This window comes from Delphinus delphis, chromosome 12 (assembly GCF_949987515.2).
Source record: "Delphinus delphis chromosome 12, mDelDel1.2, whole genome shotgun sequence".
Lineage (NCBI taxonomy): Eukaryota > Metazoa > Chordata > Mammalia > Artiodactyla > Delphinidae > Delphinus > Delphinus delphis.
This window is the reverse complement of record NC_082694.2, coordinates 36,287,202-36,311,643: the sequence shown is the minus strand read 5'-3', so window position 1 is coordinate 36,311,643 and position 24,442 is coordinate 36,287,202. Positions and strand designations below refer to the sequence as shown.

The window sequence follows — 24,442 nt, the reverse complement described above, 5'->3', positions numbered from 1 at the left end:
AATGAAATTGAAACTGTGATTAAAAATCTCCCAACAAACTAGAGTCCAGGACCAGATGGCTGCACAGGTGAATTCTATCAAACATTCAGAGAAGAGCTAACACCCATCCTTCTCAAACTCTTCCAAAAAATTGCAGAGGAAGAAACACTCCCAAACTCATTCTATGAGGCCACCATCACCCTGATATCAAAACCAGACAAAGATACTACAAAAAAAGCAAATTACAGACTAATATCATTGATGAAGACAGATGCAAAAATCCTCAACAAAATACTAGCAAACAGAGAAACAGAGTCCAACAACACATTAAAAGGATCATACACCATGATCAAGTGGAATTTATCCCAGGGACGCAAGGATTCTTCAGTATACACAAATCCATCAAAGTGATACACCATATTAACAAACTGAAGAATAAAAACCATATGATCATCTCAATAGATGCAGAAAAAGCTTTTGACAAAATTCAACACCTATTTATGATAAAAAAAAAAATCTCCAGAAAGTGGACATAGAGGAACCTACCTCAACATAATAAAGGCCATATATGACAAACCCACAGCAAACATCATTCTCAATGGTGAAAAACTGAAACCATTTCCTCTAAGATCAGGAACAAGACAAGGATGTCCACTCTTGCCACTATTATTCAACATAGCTTTGAAAGTCCTAGCCACAGCAATCAGAGAAGAAAAGAAATAAAAGGAATACAAGTTGGAAAAGAAGAAGTAAAACTGTCACTATTTGCAGATGACATGATATTAGACATAGAGAATCCTAAAGATGCCACCAGAAAACTACTAGAGCTAATCATTGAATTTGGTAAAGTTGCAGGATACAAAATTAATGCACAGAAAACTCTTTCATTCCTATACACTAACAATGAAAGACCAGAAAGAGAAATTAAGGAAACACTCCCATTTACCATTGTAACAAAAAGAATAAAAAACCTAGGGAGACAAAAGACTTGTATTCAGAAAACTGTAAGACACTGTTGAAAGAAATTAAAGATGATACCAACAGATGGAAAGATATACCAGGTTCTTGGATTGGAAGAATCAATACTGTGAAAATGACTATACTACCCAATGCAATCTACAGATTCAATGCAATCTCTATCAAACTACCAGTGGCATTTTTTACAGAACTAGAAAAAAAAAATCTTAAAATTTGTAAGGAAATACAAAAGACCCCGAATAGCCAAAGCAATCTTGAGGGTAAAAAGCAGAGCTGGAGTAATCAGGCTCCCTGACTTCAGACTATACTACAAAGCTACAGTAATCAAGACAATATGGTACTGGCACAAAAACAGAAATATAGATCAATGGAACAAGATAGAAAGCCCAGAGATAAACCCATGCACTTATGGTCAACTAATTTATGACAAAGGAGGCAAGGAGAGCCAATGCAGAAAAGACAGTCTCTTCAATAAGTGGTGCTAGGAAAACTGGACAGCTACATGTAAAAGAATGAAATTAGAACACTCCCTAACACCATACACAAAAATAAACTCAAAATGGATTAGAGACCTAAATATAAGACTGGACACTGTAAAACTCTTAGAGGAAAACATAGGAAGAACACTCTTTGACATAAATCACAGCAAGATATTTTTTGACCCACCTCCTAGAGAAATGGAAATAAAAACAAAAATAAACACATGGGACCTAATGAAACTTCAAAGCTTTTGCACAGCAAAGGAAACGATAAACAAGACAAAATGACAACCCTCAGAATGGGAGTAAGTATTTGCAAATGAATCAATGGACAAAGGATTAATCTCTAAAATATATAAACAGCTCATGCAGCTCAATATTAAAAAAACAAACAACCCAATCAAAAAATGGGCAGAAGAGCTAAATAGACATTTCTCCAAAGAAGACATACAGATGGCCAAGAGGCACATGAAAAGCTGCTCAACATCACTAATTGTTAGAGAAATGCAAATCAAAACTACAATGAGGTATCACCTCACACCAGTTAGAATGGGCATCATCAGAAAATCTACAAACAACAAATGCTGGAGAGGGTGTGGAGAAAAGGGTACCTCCTTGCACTGTTGGTGGGAATGTAAATTGATACAGCCACTATGGAGAACAGTATGGAGGTTCCTTCAAAAACTAAAAATAGAATTACCTTATAGCCAGCAATCCCACTACTGGGCATATACCCAGAGAAAACTGTAATTCAAACAGACACATGAACCCCAATGTTCACTGCAGCACTATTTATAATAGCCAGGTCATGGAAGCAACCTAAATGCCCATCGACAGACGAATGGATAAAGAAGATGTGGTACGTATATACAATGGAATATTACTCAGCCGTAAAACGGAACGATATTGGGTCATTTGTAGAGATGTGGATGGACCTAGAGACTAACATACAGAGTGAAGTGACTCAGAAAGAGAAAAACAAATATCATATATTAACGCATATATGTGGAATGTAGAAAAATGGTACAGATGAACCGGTTTGCAAGGCAGAAATAGAGACACAGGTGTAGAGAACAAATGTATGGACACCAAGGGGGGAAAGTGGGGGGCAGGCAGTTCGTGGTGGCGGGGGAAAAAAAAAGAAAAGGTGACGGCAAGTTGAAACATACTCACTTGCTCAACCATTTTTATGTGGACCATGGTGGTAGTAGTTATCAGAACAAGACTGGAAATGAATTCAGCACCCCTTTTGGCACACTGTATAAGTGCAAGGCAAGGCACCTTTAAATTTAATGTGTTCATGTGGTACATATTTATACACAGTGGAATATTACTCAGCCATAAAAAGGAATGGAACTGTGCCATTTGCAGAGACGTGGATGGACCTAGAGACTGTCATACAGAGTGAAGTAAGCCAGAAAGAGGAAAACAAATATCATATAATATCGCTTATATGTGGAATCTAGAAAAACGGTAGAGATGAACTTATTTGCAAAACAGAAATACAGTCACAGATGTAGAGAACAAACGTGTGGTTACCAAGGCGGGGAAGTGGGGGTGGGATGAACTGGAAGATTGGGACTGACATATATACACAACTATGTATAAAACAGATAACTAATGAGAACCTACTGTATAGCACAGGGAACTCTATTCAATGCTCTGTGGTGACCTGAATGGGAAGGAAATCGAAAAAAGAGTGGATATATGTATATATATGACTGATTTACTTCACTGTACAGCAAGAAACTAGCACAACATTGCAAAGCAACTATACTCCAATAAAAATTAATTTTAAAAAATTGAATGTGTTCAGTGTAAATTGAAACTTTTAGTCTGAGGATTCATTTCTACATGAAGAAGAGTAGCTTCCAGCTCACTTTCCTCCTGCTTTCTTAGTAGCTGCACCCTGAGTTGCTTACCGGTCCTTCCCAGGGTTAGGTGGAGCTGCCTTTTTGCTCTTGGATCCATTCTTCCTTCAAATCCTATGAAAACACAATTCAACGGAGGATTGTGAGCTCTTGCTGCCTTTGATTTCTGAGCAAGGAAAGGTGAGTGTATATGATTAATGAGCTCAGCTGGCCTTTGCCCAGTGGCCTAGAGGATGATATGGGCTCCTAAGAACATTTAGAGGAGGAACGGGGAGAGACCCAGGATGTTCTGATGGCAGCTGGTGTCTTGGAAATGTGTAGTCTTGGAGGAGATGTCCTAGCCCAGCAGGGTTGCCTGTCTTGGTGTGACAGAGACATGCTGGAGGGGGTGGCCGCCCATCCACTCACAAAGAATAATTACACCCTTCTGCTAGCTGTGTGTTCCCTCCAGTTCAAGGAAGTTTCCATTCAGTGAGGCAGCACTTAAATTAATGGGAGAAATGGGCTTGAGTGGGATACAGAGAGGGGCTTAGCTAAGAGGGAGGACCAGGTAAGGGAGATGAGCTGGACTGGGACCAGCTCTAGTTCTCCCGCTCAGAAAGACTGTCCTCACTACCCAAACCATACTAAGTTTAGACTGTAACTGGCACCTTCTTGGTAAACTGTGCAGTGTTTATGGTCCCGTATGGATTCAGTTCTTCTCAGTAAGGTTATCTTTCCTTTGAGAAACATCCCCTCTTGGTGAAGGGAGCTCTCTGAACTGGGTGGGCCCAGGATGGTTGTACCAGCTGTGCCTGGGCAATGATGCCTTTTCTGGGTGAGGGACGCGAGCAGGGGCTGGATCTAGCCCACTCAGCTTGCTGAGCTGAGGCCTGGCCCAGGGCTGAGTCAGCTGAGGGAAGGAGCACCTTTGTATAATTGGCCTGCCATTTTCTAGTTTGCACAAAGCCCCGCTGAAGTGCTAGTGCTATATGAGCCCCATCCCAGGAGGGTCCAGGAGCCGTGTGGGATGACATCCTGGTGCTCACCTTGGGCAGCTCATAGGCACATCTGAATGAAGCCTCTACCTCTTTAGGCTGCCACTTACCACTCTTGTACCGGAAGAGTGACAAAACCGTGACCTTCAAGACTTCCACAAACGACTGCACTAGTCTCACTGCTCTTGACGAGGCCCCCGGTTTCCTCCAGCATGAGCTCAGAGAATAAACCCCTACCCTGAGAGGACTCTGAAGACCTGACTTTTTCTTCTGAATCCACCTTCAACAGCTGTTTGATCTAAAGTGAGTCATTTAACCCTTCACATCCTTCATTTCCTTACCTGTAAAAAGGGGATGACAATTTTCATGTCAAAGGATTGTCCTGAGGATTAAACAAGAGAATGTTTAGGAGAACATTTTGGGATGTAATATACTGAACAAACGAATGTTAGGAGTGACCATCAATCCCGTGCATCACCTTGAGATGGGAAACCAGATGCTCTGTTTCCATTTGGTACAGCGGCCATTTCAAAGTCTCATGAAGTCTGCCTAATAATGCCAGTGAGAATCGAGCCCCTCTGTTGTGGAAGAAAGGCTGCACCATGAGCTCGCTGTTGCTGCTTTCTTGGAGGAGACTTCTTTATAGATAAATAACACCGCTCATGGGAACTTCAGAGAGAAAATCTTTGGTGTGCCATAAAGAAGATTTATTTTTGTGAAGTTAGATATCTGTGAAAAGTAAAAAGGCAAAAGATTAGGGGACAACCAAAGTCAGGAATCTGACTCTCTTTAACTGGACCTCAGAATGTTTTTGTTAGTCTTTAAGTGATAAGAATAAACATTTGAGTCAGGCGGAGACAAATTATAATCTCTTGGGTTGTGTGTTTTCCTCTCCACAATGCCAGCTGCAGCAGTCCCAAACTGCTTTCAGACCGACTTCGCTTTCAAGTCTTTCTCCAAACAATTGTAACCCTTTATCAAAATCCTCAGTAGGTGGTCCCACAACTGGGTTGATGGGCAGGTGGAATAGATAGTAACTGAACTTAAGAAATGCCCCTACCCCAAAGTATCTCCTGAGTATCCCACTGCCGATGAGTAAAAGCCTGCTATTAGCCATTACTTTCTTTAAATTAAGAAGTTACCTCCTATTAAAATCCAAGTAATGGTTCTCTTCTCCTGGAGAAGTAACATATTAAAACTGTAATACCTTAGTGCGAGGGACTTGATTCAGGGGCTAGCAGACTTTTTCTATAAAGGATCAAATAGTAAATATTTTAAGCTTTGTGGGCCGTAAGGTCTCTGTTGGAGCTACTCAACTCTTGTCATTGTAAGGCAGAGGCAGCCATTGAGGTAAGGAATAAGCATGGCCGGGTTTCTATAAAATTTCATTTACAAAAACAAGAGATGGGCTCCATTTGGCCGGACGGCTGTTGTTTCCAACCCCTGACTTTTAAATCCTTTTGAAAGGAGCAACCAGCTGAGAGCAGGGGAAGGAGGACCTGACACCTGGTGTGGGGGAAGGGAGGTGACCAGAAGGGTGGGAAAATGTAGGACAAAGAGCCACAGGGAGAGATGGGCCCTATAAGCCAAACTTCATAAGAGTTAGTCCTGTTTAGCCATTTTTGACATTTTTTTTCTGGTCGAAATAATTTGACTCAATCAGTTTGTTTACTACATATATTTCTACAATTTTTTATTTGGTGGAAGGGTGATACTCATTTTAATTGTATTTAGTATATCATTCTTACTTAGTGTATCAATTCAATAGTCACAGGACGGGGCTTCCCTGGTGGCGCAGTGGTTGAGAATCTGCCAGCAAATGCAGGGGACACAGGTTCGAGCCCTGGTCTGGGAGGATCCCACATGCCGCGGAGCAACTGGGCCCGTGAGCCACAACTACTGAGCCTGCGCGTCCGGAGCCTGTGCTCCGCAACAGGAGAGGCCACAACAGTGAGAGGCCCACGCACCGCAATGAAGAGTGGCCCCCGCTCGCCGCAACTAGAGAAAGCCCTCGCACAGAAACGAAGACCCAACACAGCCAAAAATAAATAAATAAATTTATAAAAAAAAAAAAATAGTCACAGGACAAGGCAGTTCCCATTCTACCATTTAACAGCTTAGAATACTATTCACATGTCATGAAAATTGCTGAACATTAAAAGGGAAACACTTTTGAATACAAAAAAAAATTCTCAGACTGTATTATGCTCCCTCTGCCCTTCCTCTGTTTGCGTTGAACACTTTTTGACACTTGAATTACCTTATGGGTGGTTTGAGAAGTGAATGGTGTTCTGATTTTCTTGAAGCTGTGCATGAAAGAAGCTTTTTTCAAACAGTATTTTCTTTCAGGATCAGTGGAAGCTGATACACGGTGCTTAGTCTTAGCTGTGACGTGTTCTTGAAGGAAAAAGAGAATTATTTATAAGCCTTTTCAAGCCTCATTCAGGTGTCAGTGGGCACGTGGGGAAGAGCGCACGATATCCACAGAGCTGGCACAGCTGACTCACGCCATGGAGGGTGTGAGCTTGGGTGGTATTCCAGGAGCGGGGTAGGATTTGACTAAGACATGACTCCTCTTTGCCAGTTCCTTCTGTGTCAGACAGTGCAACATGGAAGATGACAAATTTAGAATTAGCAATGGAGCCTGCAGCTGTGGACCAGGCAAGTGAGAATCATAACCACAGCCTCTGAGAAGACTATAGCTGACCACTGGGGTGGGGAGGGGAAGGGCAGTGGGTTATTAAATTGGTGCCTGCATGTCACTCTGAGACATGCTGGCTTCTCTCCATTGTTGGGAATAGGCCCAATGCCTTGGAGACAGTCTAATTATCTCTTTATACATTCATAAAGAAGTTTATTTTTGGTAAAGTCACTCAAACTGGAATCGACTTGATTGGTTTATATTGGAAAAGTAATTTGGGGCTTATCATCCAAATTACATTAAAAATGCTGAAATGCATTCTAGCTATTACCTAATCTAGCCTACTTCTTTCTTTATCAGGGAGATGGAATACCATCCAAATTATAGGGCTTGTGTATATTTTGTGTCCCTAAGTATGACCCAGTAAGGGAAAAACTGCTTTTAAAAGGGGACTGTTAACATTCACTAGAGGGTTTACAGTGAACTGGTTTCCTCCTTCTGCAGAATATTGTCAGAGATCTGAATGCAGAAAGGACAAAAGGCCCTCATCATCTGTGCAGTGCACAGCCAGCCCTGGAGGAGAGGGTGGTACTGCACCTGCATCAGTTCGGGTGCCTTCAGAGAAACAGAACCAGTAGTGCGGATGCCCGCGTGCATGCTGCCCTCCCCCCGCTCCACACACAGAGTCAATTCTCGTTATTCATGGTAGTTATGTCCCATAAAGTCCCCACAAACACTGAATTAGGAAATACTGAGCCACTGTTCCTAGGGGAAATACAGGGTTAGGTTCCTGTGAGCCTCTGGTCACATTCTCCTCAACCGATCAAAATATAACCTTGTTTTATCTGTATTTCTGTTTAAAGACACCTTACTTAATATACACTGTTGATTCATTAACATTGAACTCACAGCCAACAGCACTATAACTGATGTCTGAATGAAGCATATTTCCTCACAAGGCATTTCACAGCCTTCTGGCATTAAGAACACTAGACGGCACTTTAGCAAGATGCTTAGGAGCCACTGTAAACAGCAAAATCGCCAACAAAAAGCACAAAAATATGAAAATCATGGCGCTACATAGACCACGTAAAGGACACTTGTTTACAGTCTGAGAGCTGAACAAGAAGTTGGAGTCACGTTGTTCGACCTCAGCTGGGAAAACAGCTGCATCAGGTGACAAATTTTTCACCACTCTACACGTGTCCAGGAATAACTGTGGAAGCACTGTGAGTGTTAATTTGGCATTATAGTAAAGTTTAGCAAGTAGGCAAATTCACAAATAGAGAATCTGTGAATAATGAGGATCAAATGTATACGGAACAAGATTTATTTAAAGCAAATAGCTTCCATGATTGTGGGGAATGGCAAGTCTGTGGTCTGTGGGGTGGAGCAGCTGGCTGGAAACTCTCTGGCAGGAGCTGAAGCTGCACTTAACAGGTGGAATTTCTACCTCAGAGAAACCTCTTCTGCTCTTAAGGCCTTTCAAGTGATTGGATGAGGCACCCAGACTGTCAAGACCTTTACTTAACATCAGCGGATTGTAGATGTCAACAGCATCTACAAAATACCTTCACAACAACACCTAAACTAGTGTTTAATTGAACAACAGGGTGCTATCGTACAGCCAAGTTCATACATCAAGCACCCAATTTAGAGCCCAGGAAAATGGCCCTGGAGGAACTCTTCCCTTTTCATTTTCCTAGAAGGTTAGTACGAGAGAGCAACAGCTCATAAACCCCACCCTCTGCCTGGGTAAGCATTTGTTCAACGTACTTTGACGACTTCCACTCTGCAGAGGGACCTCGGTCAGAGCACTGACCACAGTGGGTAGGAGTGATGAGGATCTTTTATTTGAGGTGTTAAAAAGGGACAGAGATTTTTAAGCTTTTCCCTCTGATTCACCAAATATAACCCATCTTTGTTTCTAATTTGATAATTTTCTTATGTCCATTGATCAGGCTCTTTCTGCTCTGATCCTCAGCCAGCAGCCAGTTGCTCAGCCCCTGCCCTGGAATGCACGAGGGCTTGGACTGCTCCCAGCCTCTGGGCTGCTATGTCCTGTCAGCAGTTTTGTTGGGCAAGAGTGGTGCTATTGCCCAATCTCCAGGCTTCCCTGCTCCTCTAGGGCCCATGATGGTTAGGAGAAAAGGAGGAGGGACCCTGCCCTGTGCTGTAGCCCCTGTATTCCATGTGATGCATAAACCAGCAGCACTGGCATCACCTGAGAACTCGTTAGAACTGCAGAGCCCCAGACTTACTGAATCAGAATCTGCATTTTTAGCCAGGTTCCAGGCGATTCATATGTACAGCAAAGATCGCAAGCATGCTCTAGGTAGCTATGTGGAGCCTACAGTCCTTCAACCCTCAATGTTTAGGTCTTGAATCCTGACCCATCTTTCCACCTATTTTGAATCAGATATTCCAGAACAACCCTGCTCCACCTGGCGCTGGTGGATGGACACCTCCACCCTGCTTTCCACAACTGGAAGCCCTTGAATAATCCCCCTGCCAAAGCTGGCCTGCATTTTTTCTTCGCCTGGTTGTGCATGACTCTATTCTCAGCGCCTGCCCAGGAGCACTACTTCTGCCCCATCCTGCCCTCTGATCCTGCCAGCTCCCCGCCCCCTGAACTCCTGTCACGTTCTACACGCAGACGTGTGGGGGGAGGAGAGACTGGAACTTCCTCTTCAGAACTGACTTGGACAGATTCAAACACTGATGAGCACAGTTCAGAGAGGAAGTAGAATCAGCTGAGAGATTCAGGGAACAGGGGGTCAGTTTCCAGATGTCTCATTTCCAGAGCAGCCTGAGGTCAGCATATGAGCTCTATTTAAGCCTCCATTGCCTAATTGTAAATTGACAAGAAAGCTACCTTTGAACCCCTTCTGTGAAACCCATTAAACCAGTTCGGAACCTCAAAGTTTCTCTATACATTTGCTTTTGAGGCCAGTTTAACAGGGGATCTGTGGCCAGCAAAGAGCTACAGTATTGACTTTACTAGAAGTCTAATGGTCCTTTTTCTTTAAAATTAAGCATGGAATCCATTAACCTGTCATTATGGGATACCACCATGCCACGGAGTCAAATGATTAATTTGCCGTGCACTTAATAGTATAGTCTGTAATTATAAAGGCTATTTTCCAAACCTCACATTTGATCATTCCTGAAGAGGGAGGATTTCTCACCCTGAAAACCAGCTTTAGGCTTGGATAGCAATTACTCATCTTTCCTTTTCCTGGCATTATGACTATAGGAGTAGACAATGGATTGGTTCCCAAAATGACCTCAAGCTTTTCCCACTTAAACTGTGTTAATTTCTAGGCTCATCTCCCATGTCTCCAGAAGTGGAGAACATATAGTCATAAGCCGATCGATCGAGTCCAGCCTGCAATTTGCTGAGGGTCATTTTCTTGACTTGTCTGAACCATCACATGGTTAATTTGATTGCCATTGTGTCCAGATGGACTAGGTGCATGTCAGTAGATGTGCAAGTCAACTTGAGCAAAGGAAATTAACTATACAAGTGAACTGACTTACATGTGCCTGAAACACTCTGAGCTGCTGCGCTGCACAACTCTCAGGGATGTCACTGTTGTCCATGTGAATGGAGCGCATGGGCAGTGCACAACCTGTGGGACTGCATGTAGTAGCTCTGGGAACATTCTTTTCCTGACTCTGCCTGTAGTTGTTGCCTTGTCAACCATCTGTTTCAGCCTAAGTATCACCTCCTCAGAAAAGCTTCCTTGACCATTTAATCTAAAGGAGCTGCATCCTTACTCCCCATTCTATTTATTTCCTTCGTTGTACTTACTACAGTCTGAAAGGATCTGGTTTAGTCTCTGCCTCTCTCTATTAGACTGGAAGTTTCTGGAGGGCAGGGGTGTTGTCTGTTTGATACACAGTAGGTGCTTAATATGTATTTGTGGGATGGGTGAATGAGATACTCAATATGTGCATTTAAAGCAATACCTACAAGAAGGGAGATTACCTCAGGAATCTTTTATCCTATCACCAAAATGCTAAAGTAAGCTTTCTTCCATGGTTATTCTTTCTGGAATTTTTTGTTTTGTATAACTTCTTCTGTCCTCTTTTACTTTGTCTTGTCTTTTATCCTCTGCTATTTTAAGGTACAAATAATAACCTTAAACCTCTCTAAAATGAAAGAACCACCTGGTATATGAGTGCCCACTGAATACCAGGCATGGTTACAAATGGAAAGCAGTCAAAACCACGGTCCTTATATCAATGACGGAGCAAGACATAAACATGAAATGTTGATGCTTTTAAATTATTCAAGCTATGCCTATGTTCTTAAGGACTAATAGAGAAGGGGAATATCTTTGCTCAATATCCTCAGAATCAGAAAGATATTCCTTTAAAATATATTTTTTCTAGTACAATAAAAATTTTAACACCAATTTGAGAAAAGAAAAGAGTTGTCACAAGCGAAAACATGATTAATTATCAAATTAGTTGTACAACCATGATTGCTACAGAGGCTTATAAGTTTATCTAGACTGAGACAGAGAAGATTTGATAAAGGTTGGTGCTAAGTCTGAGGGTCTTAAAGGGAATGTAGTGGGATTCCTGGTTTGAATCTAAACTCTTTCTACCAGCAAGACTAGAATATATCCAAGTACCTCTGAGTACATCCAAGTACAGCCAGACACATAGCTCTCTGATGTGCACTTGCATGAGTAAACTGTCAAGGGTGCCCTGTGGGGGGTCAGGGACAGGAGACTGGGAAGGACTCTGGTCTGAGCCTGTTGAAAGAGCGCAGATGACCAAGGAGCTGCTATGAGGAAGGATCTGAGTCATAGAGCTGTGAGTAGTGTCCCCTGGAGTCCAGGGGTGCAAGCTGGCCTACCACCTGTGCCTTAAGGACTCCAGGGGACACAGTGCTGGCACCTTGAGGGTTGAGTCTTGGGCTCATCGAGAGAAAAGACATTACAGTATTTGTGGAGGGTACATACAGGAGTGGTGGCCTTGGCCAAAAGCATAAACGTGGGGCATAAGGGTGGCTGGCATGGGAAAGGAAGAACATGGCAGGGGCCATGTGTTTGTGGCATGTTGTGAGTACATGTCAAACAATGCATGGGGTGAAATTTCCGGGTGTGACTCCGAGAGGCCTCAGAGATCTCGTAGCACTCAGGTGGAGCAACGGAGGAAGCTGCTATTGCTGTGACACATAGGCCAATAAAGCTAGACAAACTCAGGTTTTGAATGAAAATGTTTGCAAATGAATGCAAATATTTGAATAGAAGAGCTGTGCCCAGGGTGCAAAGATAGACGGTGGCCAGAAGCAGAGGCCCCAAATGACCAAGCTAAGGAGGTTGCCTTTGGAGGCTGATCAGAAGGACCATGATACAAAGGAGTCAGGATTCAGGGAGGCTTATCTGACCCTGGTGTTTAGCAGTAGTTTTCAAACTTGCTTTAGCATTGAAAACATTTTGTGAAATGAAATCTAATGAGGATGCTTTGTAGGTGTGAAGTAGATCAGAATGATAGAAAGGGAGGGGAAGGGTGGAAAAAATGGGGCCTGGGTTGCAGGGTGATGCCCAACAGTTACTTCTTGGTGGTGAGGTAGTTGGGAGTTTAAACTTTTTTTTTCTAACCTGTATTTCCTAATATAAACAGTTAGTTTTATAATTAAAAATTCCAAAGTTGGGACTTCTCTGGTGGTCCAGTGGGTAAGACTCTGCACTCTCAATGAAGGGGGCCTGGGTTCGACCCCTGGTTGGGGAACTAGATCCCACATGCACGTCATGACTAGGAGTCCTCATGCTGCAACTAAGAAGTCTGCATGTTGCAACTAAGACCTGGAGCAGCCTAAATAAATAAATAAATATTTTTAAAAAAATTCCAAAGTTATTTTAAAAACTAAAACAATTCATTGCTTTGTATTTAGAATCAGTTCATAGCTCACATCCTCAAGAAACTTTCCTTCTTTCTCTGAACCTCACGCATTTCCTTCTCTATGTATCTATATATATCTTCTCTATATGTCTCTATATATCTTCTCTATATATCTATATATATCTTGCATGCTCTTTGGAACTTGTGGATAGTTTGCAGAGGTGCTGTTTTGGTCTGTTCAGGCCACTGTAACCGGATACCATAGACTGGGTGGCTTATAGGCAACAGAAACTTATTTCTCACTGTTTTAGAGGCTGGGAAGTCCATGATCAAGGCACCAGCACATTTGGTGTCTGAAAGCCCGCTTCCTATATATATATATATATATGTATGTATATATATATATATATATATATATATATATATATATATATATATAAATGAATGAAATGATGAGGTACAAGGAACACTGCCCAGATGCCAAATTCATTAGCCAGTAGACCTGAGATTGGTAAAAAGTCCTGCTGGTCTCTCCTGTATATACTTATCCCAACAGATGACTCACTCAGATTCACACTGGGCCCAATCACAGAGGAGGCAATCAGTGGCTAAAAGTGACTAAGCACTTTAGGAAATTAGCATTCTGGTTTCTTGAATATTGGGTCTGATTATATTTTCACATCTTGGGACCTACCTCGCTACGGCACAGCCTCATCCAGAGAGGCTGTGGGGCAGACACAAGAGCCTCCGGCGCTTGAAAAGAACTTTGAGAGACTAATTGTCTATGGAGATGAATGGTTAGAGTCACTGGGCTCTTGAAACTGGAATGTAGCTTATGAAATAGAGCATTATTATTCCAAAACCCACTCTCTGCAGAGGAAGTGGAACTTCTCCAGCCGGTTGGTGAGCTTCTCAGTTGTTTATCTCTGGATTTCACTTCCAAGGGGAGCATTTTTCCTAGGCCTCACCAGCCACAGGGAAAGAAATCAAGGGTCTGAGTTACAAAGAGGTATTTGATTTCGAGCACCACCTGGTTTCCCAGGATGTCAACGTTTGCCAGAGCTCAGAGAAGCTGCTTGGGCTGTTCCCGCCCCAGGTCTGAGGTTGTGGCCCCGTAGAGAGGCAGTCCTCCCCATGGGCCTCAGAAAGCATAGGCCTGCTAGTATCAGATGTCTGTCTGATGAACCAGAGACCAGTCCCAACCAGACCAGTTGGAAAGGGGCCAGGGTTGATTCTCTCACCCTTTTTGGGACCCTGAGCCCAACCCCTCCCACTCAGGGCAAGTTCTCCATCTCATAAAGGAGTTTCGGGAGTCTCATCTTTCTTCTTCTCCTTTACATGAGGATCCTAATCGCAAAGTCCAGGACTTGGAGAAAAGTCTTCCTTTTCCTTCAGGTCCTCTTTGGAGCAAAACGCTGGCGGTCGCTTGGACGTTCCAGGTCCCTGAACCAGGCAGGCAGGTGAGTTCTGGCTGCTGCCCTCCCTGTAAACAGGTACTTAGGTACCCTTTTTGTGACAATACTTGCAGTTAAATACAGGCATCTTATTCAAACAGGAAATTCACATTTTACACATTCTTTAGCCAGAGTTAAAGAGGATGCTACAGAAGCAGCAGTGCAGATTAGGAATTTGTGGAATATGAATGTTCTTCATACTTCTCCTTCTGTTGGAAACAGCGGTACCTTCTCCATCCTCTTTATCCTCTGGTGTGACAATGCTCACTCTTCATATGGTGAGAGCTCCTAAAGGACTAGAGCATGGCATGATCCTTACAGGATCAGCCTTTGGTGTTAGAACAGACCAACTTTCAAATCTCCAGGTTACCCCATCATTTAAAGTGTAGGGCTTGAGGAGGAAAAATCAAGGGAGAAGAGGAAGGTCTGGTATCTGGAAAGCCAATAAAAGTGACAGAGTCTGCCATAAGCTGGACAGGTAAGACAGGTATGTGGATGGGGTCATGAAGGAATGGACTTTCCAGGAACTTGGCTGTGAGGGAGAGGGACAATGGCAGGCAGGTTGGGGAGAGAAGTTTTAAGAAGGGAGAGACCTGATCATGTTTCTAGGCTGCAAGGGAGGGACCAGAAGTGGAGAGAAGAAGTAAAAAGTAGAGAGCAAAGGCCCAGGAGAGATTGGATCCAGAGCCCCAGAGGAGGCTCTCGGCAGGAGAGAATCCAGCTTTTCCTTTGCAAAAGCTGGAAGGTGAGTGTGACTGCAGAAGTGCCTGAAGTTTCAAGGGTGGGTGTTGAGGGAGTTCATTAAATAAAAGCTGTTATGGACTAAATGTTTATGTCCCCCAAATTCATATGTTGAAGTCCTAATCCCTAATGTGATGATATGCTGGAGGTGGGGCCTTTGGGAGGTAATTAGGTTTAGATGAGGTCATGAGGGTAGAGTCCCTATGATGGAATTAGTGTCCTTACTAGAAGAGGAAGAGACCAGAGCCTTTTCTCACCCTGCCACATGAGAGAACAGCAAGAAGGCAGCCATCTGCAAACCAGGAAGAGGGCTCTCACCAGACACCAAATCTGCAAGCAGCGTGATGTTGGAATTGCCAGCCTCCATAACCGTGAGAAATAAAAGTCTATTTTTAAGCCACCCATAAGTCTATGGTATTTTGTTATAACAGCCCAAACTGCCTAAAACAGAAGCCTTGGTCATCTGCTGAGAGAAAGGTGGCCATGGTTGGGGTGTAGTGGTGAAGGTTTAAGATGGCAGCTGGGAGAATCAGGGGAGGAAAGGATGCTGATCAAGGGCCTGTGAAAGGGTGGCTGTGCTGAGAACCCAGCTGAGGTCAGAGGACATGGGTTGTCAAACCCAAACCACAAGACTGTGAATTCCTATGCCACACTCAGGGGCCCTCACGTAGGAAGAAAGTAGGAAAATGGTTGGGGTGATCCACAGAAAAGGGTTTGTGGGACTGACACAGCAAAAGGAAGGGGGCAATGAGGCTGAGGCTGGTCACAAGAGAGTGACAGAAGAGTTGTGTCCTGAGGTCCAGCCATGTTGTCAATGATGGATTAGGAGAAAAGAGTAGAGATGAGCAGCAGCTGAACTGGGAGAAAGGGGTGATGGAGCTGAAAGAATAAGGGATGGGTGTGATGAGAGAAAGAGAGAGGAGACAGAGAGATAGAAAGAGATGATAAATATTGAATAGATGTGATAAAGATAGATGATAGAGAGATTGATAGATGACAGGTAGAACAGGTCTGAGTTGCTAAAGTGGAGTAGGGTTGAAGTTTTCTGATAAGATGTTGTCAAATAATCTTTTAGAAAGTTAACCTTTTCCTGAAAGAAAATAGAGGTAATCATACCCCTTAGAAGGCTAATGCAACGGTGTAGATCAGAGGGCATGCTGCAGTTTCCCTCCTGTGCCCATGGCGATCACCATTAACGGTCAACCACACTCTTTCCTGCTAAACACAAAATCCTTTTCAACATAGGGCTCTAGTAGCCACTACCAATTAATTGGAATTGGCCTGTGAGATGGAAACTACTTTCAGTTCTGGTCCAGATGAAAGGTAATAAGCCTGGGCCAGGTTTTTAGCAGCAAGGATGAAGCAACAGCAACATGTAAATAAAGGTCTATAAACTGACTAAGGTCAGCTTGTCATAATCCATGTATCCTTCCTATTCATCAGTAGGTGCTCAATTAATGCTTATTAGCTAAGGAAAATCCTTCTGCTAGACTGGGAGGGAGCAGGACCCAAAGCTTGCCTGTAGCCATTAAAGCCCTATTTGGAATGTGGCCTACAGCTTTAGGGACTTTTGCATATATCTTGAATGTTGACTTGTTTTTAAATTAATTACTGGATTCCTACTGCTATCCGTAATGTTATATATTTGGTCCTAGCCAAAAGAGACTGCACCTGAAGAGATTCTGCCACTTACTCAGGAGAACTTTAATCTTTTACTAATTAGGTTAGGAGAGGACACAGGAAGAAGTGTGGGAGGCTGGATGCTAATTGAGGAAATACCAGGAGATGGGTAACAGGGAGCATGTGTGTTACTCTCAGGCTTCAAATTTGCCAGGTGTGTGTCTGGTCACAGGTATTTCACGTCACACCTCCACCTGCCCACCCCACACAAGGCCATTTTGCTCTCTCATCCTCTCTCCTTCTGCCCTTGTGATACACACCACACACACACACACACACACACACACACACACACACACACACACACGCAATCTCAGCGTTGTGCTTTCCTTTGTAACTCTTTCAATAAGCCTTTGGTTCTAGTAAATCCTAGTCCCTTTTGGATCATTGAACTCACTGGGGTTTTCCTCTCTAGTTCTTGACTCTTCTGGTAAGTGCCAAAGGGGAAACAAACATGAACAAAGAGATAAATGACAAAAACCAGTCCCAGAAGCCTTCACATTTAAGTCACCTCATTATGTAACAACAATTTTAAAAGTCCTAAATAAGTGGAGACCAGGATGGTATACAGAAGAATTATTCTTTTCAATATTAATAATAGTCTAAAGGAAGTTGTGGTGACAAGTCAGGGATTAACTCTTTACATGGATATCTGATCTATTACCACCACTGGGCTTAATGGGATTCAACAGTCTCAGTCATATTGTGCAGTCAGAGATCAGTTTTGCCACAGCTTAAGACAAAGGCCTAAAATCAAGGAGTTCCAGCAGAGAGGAAAGAAATGAGGCTTCCTGCCAGCTGAAACTGCTCACCCAAAGGGAAAATGGATTAGATAAGGTGAAATGTGTTTCTCAGTGATGGGCCCAAAGCTGCCTCTGTTTTCTTGTAGCCTCAGGCTGGGTCTATCTTTTAGGAAATTATGACCCAGAGTGACTAAAGGGAATTAACTGCATCCTTCCCTGGGATCCTACCAAGCCAGGGCCAGAAACACTCATCTACCCCCGACATGGAAGATCATTGAGTCATGAGATGTGTGGTTTGTCTCATTCTCCAGCTCTGGAAGCCAGCCATGGCTCACTGACCTGGGTTTTCCATCTGGGTCAGCGAGGGGCAGTCCAAGTGAGCTCTTGGGCTTCAGTACAAACTGGCCTTAGGGTGTCCCCAGAATTGAGATCTGGGGACATCCCGAGAGCCAAGGGGTGCTCTCAGGGTTCTGTGAACCAGTGAGGCTGGGCTGTGAGATGTCCTTTCCTCCTTAAAGAAGCATTAATTGAGTACCTACTGATGAATAGGAAGGATACATGTATTATGACAAGCTGACCTTAGTAAGCTTAGAGACCTTAGTTTACTGGTTAGGAAGAAACATTAACACACCTTGGGCAGTAGGTGCTGCCTGCCATATATATGGACTGACTGTTTGTGTCCCTGCAAAATTCACGTGTTGAAACCAAATTTGCAGTGTGATGGTATTTGGAGGTGATGGTCTTTGGGAGGTGATTAGGTCATGAGAGTGGAGCCGTCATGAATGGGAGTATATGCTTATAAAAAGAGACCCCAAAGAGCTCCCCTGCCCCTTCTGCCATGTGAGGATACAGTGAGTAGATGGCATATATATATATATATATGAATATCTATGTATGAATATATATATATTCATACACATATATATTTAAGAGAAATAGCCTTGGGAAATAACACTTCAACTGTTTTGCTAGAAGATCAGCAGTAGTAGTTCACCTCGTATGTAGTTTCCTCAGCATGAATACTGAGGGGTTTCCTTTTTCTAACTTGGTGGTACAGATTATTCTAGTGTTTAGCCTATGGGTGGAATCCATACTTACTTTCCAGCCCCCAGTGGAGTTATGGAATGCCGAAGGAGATGGCAGGAAAGCACTTGGGAGAGCCACCCACCAAAAATGAACCCAACCCAATTCCAGATGACTTGGCTCCATTTTGAATGGGACTTTCTTATTGTTCTTTTTCCCTTTGAAATTGGTTTTCATTTTACGTGTTTCCCTAAGTGGATGAAAACTGAAAACTGTGGTTATTACATTTTAATTGGAGCTGGTACTATTCTAACAATTAGAAATTTAACTGATATTTTTTAGAAAACTGAACTTGCTGACATGAAAAAGATACTTTTGCCTCAATTTTTCATATGTTGATGCAGGAGTGTAGGGAAAGCCATCAATGTCCCAAATAAAATAAAATATTTTCAAATAGTAAACTATCACTCAGTTCTACATTTCTTTTATTGCCTAAGAGATTATGGGAAACCTTGTAGGTGTCACCACCAATGGGTACCTGTTATGACAAATATCACCCCATAGCACTCTTACTTTCCTCATTAACTCTTTTTTTTTGCAGGGGGGGGATTAGCAGACAAAGATTTTATTTTATTTTATTTTTTCAGAATTTTTGAATTTTATTTATTTTTTTATACAGCAGGTTCTTATTAGTCATCAGTTTTTTTTGTTGTTGTTTTGTTTTTGTTTTTTTTTGCGGTACGTTGGCCTCTCACTGTTGTGGCCTCTCCCATTGCGGAGCACAGGCTCCGGACGCACAGGCTCAGCGGCCATGGCTCACGGGCCCATCCGCTCCATGGCACGTGGGATCCTCCCGGACCAGGGCACGAACCCGTGTCCCCTGCATCAGCAGGCGGACTCTCAACCATTGTGCCACCAGGGAAGCCCTAGTCATCAGTTTTATACACATCAGTGTATACATGTCAATCCCATCTCCCAATTCATCACACCACCACCACCACCCCCTGCCGCTTGCCCCCCTTGGAGTCCGTATGTCTGTTCTCTATATCTGTGTCTCAATTTCTGCACTGCAAACCGGTTCATCTGTACCATTTTTCTAGGTTCCACATATATGTGTTAATATACGATATTTGTTTTTCTCTTTCTGACTTCACTCTGTATGACAGTCTCTAGATCCATCCACATCTTAACAAATGACCTAATTTCATTCCTTTTTATGGTTGAAAAATATTCCATTGTGTATATGTACCACATCTTCTTTATCCATTCATCTGTCGATGGGCATTTAGGTTGCTTCCATGACCTGGCTATTGTAATGGTATTGCAATGAACATTGGGGTGCATGTGTCTTTTTTAATTATGGTTTTCTCTGGGTATATGCCCAGTAGTGGGATTTTTGGATCATATAGTAACTCTATTTTTAGTTTTTTAAGAAACCTCCATACTGTTCTCCATAGTGGCTGTATCAATTTACATTCCCACTAATAATGCAAGAGGGTTCCCTTTTCTCCATACCCTCTCCAGGATTTGTTGTTTGTAGATTTTCTGATGATGCCCATTCTAACTGGTGTGAAGTAATACCTCATTGTAGTTTTGATTTGCATTTCTCTAATAATTAGTGATGTTGAGCAGCTTTTCATGTGCTTCTTGCCATCTGTATGTCTTCTTTGGAGAAATGTCTATTTAGGTCTTATGCCCATTTTTGGATTGGGTTGTTTGTTTTTTTAATATTGAGCTGCATGAGCTCTTTATATATTTTAGAGATTAATCCTTTGTCCGTTGATTCATTTGCAAATATTTTCTCCCATTCTGAGGGTTTTCTTTTCATCTTCTTATGGTTTCCTTTGCTGTGCAAAAGCTTTGACGTTTCATTAGGTCCCATGTGTTTATTTTTGTTTTTATTTCCATTACTCTAGGAGGTGGATCAAAAAAGATCTTGCTGTGATTTATGTCAAAGAGTGTTCTTCCTATGTTTCCCTCTAAGAGTTTTATAGTGTCCGGTCTTACATTTAGGTCTCTAATCCATTTTGAGTTTATTTTTGTGTATGGTGTTAGGGAGTGTTCTAATTTCATTCTTTTACATGTCCAGTTTTCCTGGCACCACTTATTGACGAGACTGTCTTTTCACCATTGGCTATCCTTGCCTCTTTTGTCATAGATTAGTTGACCATAGGTGTGTGGGTTTATCTCTGGGCTTTCTATCTTCTTCCATTGATCTATATTTCTGTTTTTGTGCCAGTACCATATTTTCTTGATTACTGTAGCTTTACAGTATAGTCTGACAGAGTCAGGGAGTCTGATTCCTCCGGCTCCACTTTTTTCCCTCAAGACTGCTTTGGCTATACGGGATCTTTTGTGCTTCCATACAAATTTTAACATTTTTTGTTCTAGTGCTGCAAAAAATGCCATTGGTAACTTGATAGGGATTGCACTGAATCTGTAGATTGCTTTGGGTAGTATAGTCATTTTCACAATGTTGATTCTTCCAATCCAAGAACATGGTATATCTCTCCATCTGTTGGTATCATCTTTAATTTCTTTCATCAGTGTCTTACAGTTTTCTGCATACAGGTCTTTTGTCTCCCTAGGTAGGTTTATTCCTAGGTATTTTATTCTTTTTGTTGCAATGGTAAATGGGAGTGTTTCCTTAATTTCTCTTTCAGATTTTTCATCATTAGTGTATAGGAATGCAAGAGATTTCTGTGCATTAATTTTGTATCCTGCAACTTTACCAAATTCATTGATTAGCTCTAGTAGTTTTCTGGTGGCATCTTTAGGATTCTCTATGTATAGTATCATGTCATCTGCAAATAGTGACAGTTTTACTTCTTCTTTTCCCATGTGGATCCCTTTTATTTCTTTTTCTTCTCTGATTGCCATGGCTAGGACTTCCAAAACTATGTTGAATAATAGTGGTGAGAGTGGACATCCTTGTCTTGTTCCTGATCTTAGAGGAAATGCTTTCAGTTTTTCACCATTGAGAATGATGTTTGCTGTGGGTTTGTCATATATGGCCTTTATTATGTTGAGGTAGGTTCCCTGTATGCCCACATTCTGGAGAGTTTTTTTTTATCATAAATGGGTATTGAATTTTGTCAAAAGCTTTTTCTGCATCTATTGAGATGATCATATGGTTTTTATCCTTCAATTTGTTAATATGGTGTATCACTTTGATTGATTTGTGTATATTGAAGAATCCTTGCATCCCTGGGATAAATCCCACTTGATCATGGTGTATGATCCTTTTAATGTGTTGTTGGACTCTGTTTGCTAATATTTTGTTGAGGATTTTTGCATCTATATTCATCAGTGATATTGGTCTGTAATTTTCTCTTTTTGTAGTATCTTTGTCTGGTTTTGATATCAGGGTGATGGTGGCCTCATAGAATGAGTTTGGGTGTGTTCCTTCCTCTGCAATTTTTTGGAAGAGTTTGAGAAGGATGGGTGTTAGCTCTTCTCTAAATGTTTGATAGAATTCACCTGTTCAGCCATCAGGTCCTGGACTCTAGTTTGTTGGGAGATTTTTAATCACAGTTTCAATTTCATTACTTGTGATTGGTCTGTTCATATTTTCTGTGTCTTCCTGGTTCAGTCTTGGAAGCTTATACCTTTCTAAGAATGTGTCCATTTCTTCCAGGTTGTCCATTTTATTGGCATAGAGTTGCTTGTAGTAGTCTCTTAGGATGCTTTGTCTTTCCACAGTGTCTGTTGTAACGTCTCCTTTTTCATTGTTAATTTTATTGATTTGAGTCCTCTCCCTCATTTTTTTTTTTTTCTGGTACACAGGCGGGCTCTCACTGTTGTGGCCTCTCCCGTTGCGGAGCAGTGGCTCCAGATCCGCAGGCTCAGCGGCCATGGCTCATGGGCCCAGCTGCTCCGTGCCATGTGGGATCTTCCTGGATCTGGGCACGAACCTGTGTCCCCTGCATCGGCAGGCGGACTCTCAACCACTGTGCCACCAGGGAAGCCCTCCCTCTTTTTCTTGATGAGTCTGGCTAATGGTTTATCAATTTTGTTTATCTTCTCAAAGAACCAGCTTTTAGTTTTATTGATCTTTGCTATTGTTTTCTTTGTTTCTATTTCATTTATTTCTGCTCTGATCTTTATGATTTCTTTCCTTCTGCTAACTTTGGGTTTTGTTTGTTTGTCTTTCTCTAGTTCCTTTAGGTTAGATTGTTTATTTGAGATTTTTCTTGTTTCTTGAGGTAGGCTTGTATAGCTATAAACTTTCCTCTTAGAACTGCTTTTGCTGCATCCCATAGGTTTTGGATCGTCGTGTTTTCATCGTCATTTGTCTCTAGGTATTTTTTGATTTCCTCTTTGATTTCTTCAGTGATCTCTTGGTTATTTAGTAACGTACTGTTTAGCCTCCGTGTGTTTTTTTTTTTTTACGATTTTTCCCCTGTAATTCATTACTAATCTCATAGTATTGTGGTCAGAAAAGATGGTTGATATGATTTCAATTTTCTTAAATTTACTGAGGCTTGATTTGTAACCCAAGATGTGATCTATCCTGGAGAATGTTCCGTGCATACTTGAGAAGAAAGTGTAATCTGCTGTTTTTGGATGGACTGTCCTATATATATCAATTAAATCTATCTGGTCTATTGTGTCATTTAAAGCTTGTGTTTCCTTATTAATTTTCTGTTTGGATGATCTGTCGATTGGTGCAAGTGAGGGGTTAAAGTCCTCCACTATTATGGTGTTACTGTCAATTTCCTCTTTTATAGCTGTTAGCAGTTGCCTTATGTATTGAGATGCTCCTATTTTGGGTGCATATATATTTATAATTGTTATATCTTCCTCTTGGATTGATCCCTTGATCATTATGTAGTGTCCTTCCTTGTCTCTTGTAACATTCTTTACTTTAAAATCTATTTTATGTGATATGAGTATTGCTACTCCAGCTTTCTTTTGATTTCCATTTGCATGGAATATCTTTTTCCATCCCCTCACTTTCAGTCTGTATGTGTCCCTAGGTCTGAAGTGGGTCTCTTGTAGACAGCATATATATGGGTCTTGTTTTTGTAACCATTCAGCAAGCCTGTGTCTTTTGGTTGGAGCATTTAATCCCCTCACGTTTAAGGTAATTTTTTTTTTTTTTTTTTTTTTTGCGGTACACGGGCCTCTCACTGTTGTGGCCTCTCCCGTTGTGGAGCACAGGCTCCGGAAGCACAGGCTCGGCGGCCATGGCTTACGGGCCCAGCTGCTCAGCGGCATGTGGGATCTTCCCAGACTGGGGCACGAACCCATGTCTCCTGCATCGGCAGGTGGACTCTCAACCACTGTGCCACCAGGGAAGCCCTAAGGTAATTATTGATATGTATGTTCCTATTACTATTTTCTTAATTGTTTTGGGTTTGTTTTTGTAGGTCCTTTTCTTCTCTTGTGTTTCCCACTTAGAGAAGTTCCTTTAACATGTGGTTTGGTGGTGCTGAATTCTCTTAGCTTTTGCTTGTCTGTAAAGCTTTTGATTTCTCTGTCAAATATGAATGAGATCCTTGCCGGGTAGAATAATCTTGGTTGTAGGTTCTTCCCTTTCATCACTTTAAGTATATCATGCCACTCCCTTCTGGCTTGTAGAGTTTCTGCTGACAAATCAGCTGTTAACCTTATGGGAGTTCCCTTGTATGTTATTTGTCATTTTTCTCTTGCTGCTTTTAATAATTTTTCTTTGTCTTTAATTTTAGTCAGTTTGATTACTATGTGTCTCGGCATTTTTCTCCTTGGGTTTGTCCTGCGTGGGATTCTCTGTGCTTCCTGGACTTGGGTGGCTATTTCCTTTCCCATGTTAGTGAAGTTTTCGACTATAATCTCTTCAAATATTTTCTCAGGTCCTTTCTCTCTTTTCTCCTTCTGGGACTCCTATAATGCTAATGTTGTTGTGTTTAATGTTGTCCCAGAAGTCTCTTAGGCTGCCTTCATTTATTTTCATTCTTTTTTCTTTATTCTGTTCTGTGGCAGTGAATTCCACCATTCTGTCTTCCAGGTCACTTATCTGTTCTTCTGCCTCTGTT

At 42.0% G+C, this 24,442-nt stretch overlaps 1 long non-coding RNA gene across 1 annotated transcript; it reads right to left on the bottom strand.

The window, feature by feature from the left end:
* Window positions 1–3,362: 3,362 nt before the first annotated feature.
* Window positions 3,363–6,673, bottom strand: LOC132434862 (uncharacterized). The gene is made up of 4 exons (XR_009521441.1): window positions 6,545–6,673; window positions 4,763–5,013; window positions 4,626–4,666; window positions 3,363–3,421 (listed from the first exon to the last, which is right to left on the bottom strand). It is a non-coding gene; the product is annotated as an uncharacterized lncRNA (long non-coding RNA).
* Window positions 6,674–24,442: the final 17,769 nt, after the last annotated feature.